The sequence below is a fragment of the Petromyzon marinus genome, chromosome 36, assembly GCF_048934315.1.
Source record: "Petromyzon marinus isolate PM22_M1 ecotype Great Lakes invasive population chromosome 36, UKy_Petmar_22M1.pri1.0, whole genome shotgun sequence".
NCBI lineage: Eukaryota > Metazoa > Chordata > Hyperoartia > Petromyzontiformes > Petromyzontidae > Petromyzon > Petromyzon marinus.
Window position 1 is genome coordinate 10,916,883 of NC_133702.1, and position 7,413 is coordinate 10,924,295.

The following is a 7,413-nucleotide window of genomic DNA, read 5'->3' on the forward strand; positions in this document are numbered from 1 at the left end:
CAATACGTTCATTTAAGCAGAAGATGAAGTCAACCCAACGAGACACAAGAAACAATACCTCTTTCGGTAACACCATTAAGCAGACAATACGCTACCACATAAATAATAAAAGTAGATTTTTTCTTACATACCATTAGCCATACGGCCCTCGGGGAGTGTGTAATTTTAACAGCGTTGTTTCGACACAAGCGAATTCCGGACTGGTTTTGACATTCGGCGTCTCAACAGCCGTCAGACTTGCTTGCAAGGTGCCACTTCGAAGACAAAGTCACGTGAATCGAGATAAGGATGTCAGAAAGTAAACATAGTTGAGTCTGGGTAGTGCTTCGATGGGTGACTAGCGTGGACAAACAGGTTGTCACAGAGTTTGCGGGGCTATGTGGTGGGTAATGTAGCAGTTCGCGCGCTGATTTTCGTAACCTGGTGACCCGAGTTCGATTCCCGCTCACGGTCACCGACACTGTTGACGATTATCTGAACCGGTCCTGGGCCTCCCCTAGGTTGACTCAGCCTCAAATGAGTACCCAGCGCGGTGTGTAAACATCGCCACTGGGAAGACAAAGGCGGTCGGGCATGGCGATGGCCACCCACCCCCTCGTGTACCATTCCGGCCTTCATAGGTGCTCGCTAACAGCACTTGCCCCTACAGTCTGTTAAGGCTATACGGGGGATCTTTGTGTGTGTGGCAAGTGGTAGTTTAGCAGTTAGCGTGATAAACCTGGTACCCCGGTTCGATTCCCGCTCAAGGCCAACACCAGTGACGATTATCCGAACCCGTCCCAGGCCTCCCCTAGTTCGACTCAGACTCAAATGAGTACTTAATTCGGTATGTAAACATCGCCACCGGGGCGACAATGCCAGTCGGGCGTGGTGCTGTCCACCCACCCCCTCATGTATCGTGCCGGCCTTCATAGGTGCTCACGAACAGCACTTTCCCCGAAAGTCTGTTAAAGCTATACGGGAGATCTTTGTCTAAGGGCTACATCGTGGGCAGCAGAGGAGACTGGCTGCAACGTGCATCGTTATTTTTTACTGTACTGTACTCATATGCTTCAAAATCTATGCTCCCCCATCCCACATCTCCAACCGGCGCTGTTCAACGTGTGAGCAAATGCCACTCACTGATCAGCACCTCCGATTAGCACGGCTGCCTGCATACGTTGCGAAGGAAGGTCAAAAACACACACACACATCACTGCCTGCGCGGAACGGGGAGGTCTTCACCCATCAGTAGATGAGCAGAGATATATAGGGTACACATGTCAAGTGTCAAATGTGAGCGTCTCACAGCCCCTGCAGCTGCTGCTGCTGCAGCGCCGGACCGGCAGCTGCTGACGGTGGTGCAGGTCTCGTGTAATGCTCCGCTCCACGAATTGTCTTTCCTCACAGCCCTTCGACGAGAAGGACAGCAGTAAACTAAAAACCACCCTCCAAAATTATTATATTTACCATGGCGGGCGGGCGGGAGGGGGGGGGGAGTCACCAAATAGCGACATTAACCACCTACTTCTGCCACGAAAACTCTTTGATCCAAAAGTGGACTCGTCCTTCCCAGCGTGACACTTACACTTTTCTGTGCCTCATTTTCCTAGGGGTTTTTTTAAAATCTCAGTTTATTGGGTTTCCCTCTTGGGTTCTTAGGGGTTTATCTCCGTTTTTTGGGGTTTCTCTCTCAGGTCTTACAGTTGTGAGCCCTTTGGGGGTTGACGTGCACGCCAGAGGGCTGTAAATTATAATTGATTTGGATTTGAAGCTTTCGTGACTGCAGCAATCCATACACTTTGGTTATTTCGGTAAAGTCACGTAGGTAGAAAATAAAATAGATTACGACGTTTCGATCGCAACACAAGCGACCATCATCAGGTGAGACAATCACAGCAGGAAAACTGCTGAAAATGTTTTTCAGAAGAATTTTCAGCAGTTTCCCTGCTGTGATTGTCTCACCTGATGATGGTCGCTTGTGTTGCGATCGAAACGTCGTGATCTATTATTTTCTACCTACGTAACTTTACCGAAAGAACCAAAGCGTATGATTAATTTGTTATTGTTTGTAAACTCGAATGTGCTGTGAACCACTGCAACCGGCACTCGTGAAATGTAATGGGCAAGGGTTCGAAGCAGCTTTTAAAGCGCTTACCGAATGGCAGGTGTGTGTTCAAGCCGGGGTCATCAAATGAGGTGACACACATTTTCTGGGGTAGGAATCTGCTTCCTCGGGTGCAGCGTTTCTGAAACTATTTTGGCCCCGCGTGCCACTCGGCCAATGCAAACATTTCCGTGAACTCCCCCCCCCCCCCCCTCCCACACACACCTACGCCTGGTGACAAGCCAGTAATTCAAAAATAATTATTCATATTACCCCTTGTAACATTAAACATGTTGTTTTTAAAACGCAGCTACAAGGGTATTTTTTAGGCAGGGGGGGGGGGGGCATTTTGATCTTAGGTTTATGGTAGGTTAATCAGAGTAGTTTACCGAACTTCATTTTTCAATTAAATACCATGAGTAACATATGAATTTGTGTACGAAACAGAAGGTACGAACATTGTCATTACTGTCCGGGTCAGCCTGCATTTGCATCACAGCCCCGCGGATGACCTGGAGAACCGTCGCAGACCACCGCTGGGACCGGGGCCCACACTTTGAGAACCACTGCTCTAAGGGCAAACATGTTTTAGCACGTGTAGTTCTGATTATCGGGATTGTTTGGCCATACTTCACCACGGTGGTCCGTGCGGGTTGATGAAGGGGGGGGGGGGGGGGAGAGACAAAGGCCGCTTGGGAAATCGCTCATCGCGGAATTTAAGGGGTGCAGTGCGCTAATCGTAGCGCCACCACTCCACCCACGGTGATTCAAATTGCCGTGGTTCTATGGAGGTTTCTCGAGTGTCTCCGAACGGGCGCGACTAAGACGACTTCGTGTAGTAGTATTAGCCTTTGTCTCCCCAGTGATGTTTACACATCTGGCTAAGTCGACTTGGGGGGGGGGCAGAACCGGTACATATATTCGCCACCGAAGTTGGCCGTGAGCGGGAATCAAACTTGGCGCGCGAAACCACTGCGCCGCCGCTCCCCCCCCCCCCATCATCATCATCACAGCGATCGCACCCCGCACATCTTTCACGCAGCCGCACGAATTCCTCAGTGGCACGCGGCGCGTGAAGCGCGCCGAGGAATGTGAACGACTCAGGCTCGCACCGGCGGCGCCGGCTCGAACACAATGAGATAGCCACCACCACCATCACCCCACATCTCCCCACCTCCACCCCCTCAACACGCGGTGTTTCATCTCTCTCCTCCCAATCTCAACCTCGCCTCCTGCTCCTCCCACCATCACCACCGCCACCGCAGGTTCACCGCCCGACCACAACAACAGACGACCTCCAACCCCCCACCCCACCACCACCCACGCCGCTCAGGAGTCGATGCGGGCCGAGCAAGAGAGGAGATCGCGAAGCGAACAGGAATTACCGGAGGGGCCACTCCGCTTGACGAGAGGGACGGCGGGGGAGAGAGGCTCTCGTGTTCCCTGCGTCTCCACTGGCGCCTCCTGCACTCTGCCGCGTGTCCCCGCGGAGCACCGCTGGTGCCGGGGACTTCTCACCTGCGCCTCCTCGCACCTCACCGCTCACCCCTGCGACTGCATGTCTCTCTTTGGGTGCTGCCTATGTGCATCGTTTAACCACGCTGCTCATCCCCTGCAGCTCACGGTTCATCCCTGACCGTCCAGGCCCCCCCCCCCCCCCCCCACTGCTTCAAGACACGGAGGCGGGCGCCTCTGCTACAGGGCGCCGGGGCATGAAGGACACGAGCTGATGGGCCCCAGAGTGGCCGTGTGGAGCAGTAACCACCCGCTGCTGCTGAGCCAGAGGCTGCGTTGTCTGTGCGTCTCCGTTGCGCTACTGGGAGCCATCGCCTCCAACGCACTGTCAGGAGGATCTCTCTGTCCGCGACCCCCCTGGTGCTGGGATTCGGTGAGAGACCCCCAAATCCTCCGCTCCCCCTTCCCCCGCTCGCCAATCGTTGCGTTCCCCTTCAAGGGGGCCCTGCAGGGCCGTGCGTCTAGTTCTAACGGGGATGTGTGTCCGTGTGTGTGTCTCTGTGTGTCGTGCTCAGGAGCTCAACTGCACTGCGCGACCAGGTGAGGCCAGGTGCGACCCCTGTGTGTGTGTGCGGGCGTTCGATGCGTGTGGAGCGAACGCGGTGATGCGGTGCGGTGTGGAGTTATACGGTGAGGCGCGTGGGCCCGTCTACTTTAGTGTGGTGAGGTGAGTGTGGCGCGCGTGTGGGATGACCTACAAGCGGCGCGTTCACGTGGTGTGGCGTGGCACTGCACGCTATGGCGTGGATGACTGCACGCTGTGGCGTGGCACGGGACGGTGTGGCGTGGCACTGCACGCTGTGGCGTGGCACGGGACGGTGTGGTGTGGCACGGGACGGTGTGGCGTGGCACAGGACGGTTTGGCGTGGCACGGGACGGTGTGGTGTGGCACGGGACGGTGTGGTGTGGCACGGGACGGTGTGGTGTGGCACGGGACGGTGTGGTGTGGCACGGGACGGTGTGGTGTGGCACTGCACGCTGTGGCGTGGCACGGGACGATGTGGCGTGGCACTGCACGCTGTGGCGTGGCACGGGACGGTGTGGTGTGGCACGGGACGGTGTGGTGTGGCACTGCACGCTGTGGCGTGGCACGGGACGGTGTGGCGTGGCACTGCACGCTGTGGCGTGGCACGGGACGGTGTGGTGTGGCACGGGACGGTGTGGCGTGGCACAGGACGGTGTGGCGTGGCACGGGACGGTGTGGCGTGGCACGGGACGGTGTGGCGTGGCACGGGACGGTGTGGTGTGGCACGGAACGGTGTGGCGTGGCACTGCACGCTGTGGCGTGGTGTGTTGCGTGTCCTCCAGGTGCCTGCGACTCACCTTTACCCGCGTGGCGAGCCCCCGCTTCCCCCCGGGACCTCCTCGTCTCCTCCTCGTTCCACGAGGGCCGCCTCCTCCTCAACATCAGCTGGGCCGTGAGCCCCGACGGTAGGGTTGCCGCCTCCTGAGGCTAAAAAACACTGGGACATGTCGCTGGAAGAATATAGAACTGCACCTGATACTCAATCACAATGCCCGATAATCCGTGGGCTTGAGTGGCGTAAACTCCTGTTATGACGACTACTTGTACTTACACAGTTGAAAACAAAAAAAACACAGGACTCGTAATGTCCCCGGGAAGACTTAAAAGAGACGAGATGCCACGGCGTCGTCACCATGCCCAGGGGCTGGTGGATCACGGGAAGATTTGACGAGTCTGTCGAAAAATCACCCCCGTGGGCTGTGAGATGGCAGAGTAACGAAGCAAGTGAGTGGGTCTTCATTTGAAGCTTTCGTGACTGCAAGGAATCCACACTCTTTGGTTCTTTCGGTAAAGTCACGTAAATAGTAAATAAAATAAATCACGACGTTTCGGGCGCAACGCAAGCGTCCGTCATCAGGTGGGAAAGCCGTGGTCTGCTGCTGAGGCAGACTGCAAGCAGTCGCTTGTGTTGCGCTCGAAACGTCATGATTCATGATTATTTTATGATTTATTTTATAAATTTCGATTTAAAGCTTTCGTGACTGCAAGGATTCATCTTCTTTGGTTCTTTCGGTAAAGTCACGTACAATGAGAATAAAATAATCAAATAAGACAATAAAATTATCACGACGTTTCGGCCACAGCACAAGTAGCCTTCTTCAGGTGAAAGAACAGAACTGTCGGGACGACAGAGCTTGAATGAACGCTGTTAAGATTCGTAGCTACTTGTGTTGCGGCCGAAACGTCGTGAGAATTTTATTGTGTTATTTTATTTTTTTATTCTCATTCTACGTGACTTACCGAAAGAACCAAAGAATATTTATTTTATACTTACGTGACTTTACCGAAAGAACCAAAGAGTAAGTGAGTGGGTCTCGTGTGGACCACTTTGAGCGTTACCACCTCCCTCGCACATTGCGTGGTGGGCTTTTCTCCCAAGTGGAATGCTCAGATGGCTTTGCCGCTGTGGCTTTCTCCACGATGGTTAAAGCCCCTTAGTTGAGATTGAGATTTATGGTGGCCAGATCATTGTTGGGCTTCACCTGGTAAGATGAACAAAAATAGTTTGGTTTTATTTGTATCGAAATTTGTAACGGTTTGTTTACTTTCCTATACGGTACTTTACACTCGTGTCGTGTTTCTACGACGCGATTTTATTTAATTGTCTGTTGTTGTATCCTCAAATGTTGTAACTCAATTTTAACCCACTTCCCAATGTGGTATCGACTGCAAACTTGGTATACTTATGTCTTACTGATGACAATACTATATTCTATTATAAAAAAAGAAAAAAACATCTTGTTTATATGTTATGTTTCGGCTTGGGTCTAATTGTCCATGCTCAACTCACGTTGGCTGTAAATCACCACGTTCCACTTACGTTGTGGCAAGCTTCGGGGCCACTTCCTGGAGTCGTGGAGTTCTGCCATTATGAGAACGTTACATTTCATTAAAGCGTGTTTAATTTTTTTTTAAATATTACTTATTATACTGCTTGTTGTTGTCACATTCTGACCCGCCCCTACTGGACATCTGTGAACAAGAGCTTTATAGCTCATCGGATTCCTCCTGCTGTATAAATAAATACAGATAATCGATGTTGTATTTTTGTGTTTTACATTTGTTTACTACGTGAAATTCGCATAAATAAATGTACACATAGACAAAAATACATATCCTGTAAACGGTTACTGTACTTACTGCACCGTAATTACCACTCCAATCTCGACGTTTCTGCATCACGGGGTGATGTATGTGGTGCAGTGTATTCATTGCTTAAGTTGTATGTAGTGTATAATGTACCGTATACAATATTTAACACTGAAATCAAGCCTAGAGCTACTCCCTTTGTCACGCACGCGGTGCCGACAGTCGGGCTGGGTTACAGCCTTTGGAGAGGTTTTGCCGGATCGGCTCGGGATTGCCGGATCATGTTGGAAGCAGCCGAATAATCGACGATTAACTCGGCAGTATTCTAATTATGACTACCTCGGTGACTCCCAAGTGAAGCCACATTCTCGCCCACGGAATTGTCCAAAACATCCCGAAGTAGCAGCACCCTGCTGACAATGAGTCTTGGGACTCGGTTTCTCCTTCGGTAAATGGATGACAGATTAAATCACTTCAGAACCTAGGCCCTGTCCATGTATTGGCAGACATCCCACGGACAAGAGAATGTTGTTCTTCTGATCACAATAGCTGACGGAGATAAGATCAAGATAGTCTGGCTGTTGTGGTACAACTGGATTGTGTGGTGGTGGTGATAATGACGCTGACAATGATGTTGACAAATATAATGATGAAGATTATGATGATGTTGACAGATTGATGATGATAAAGATTATGA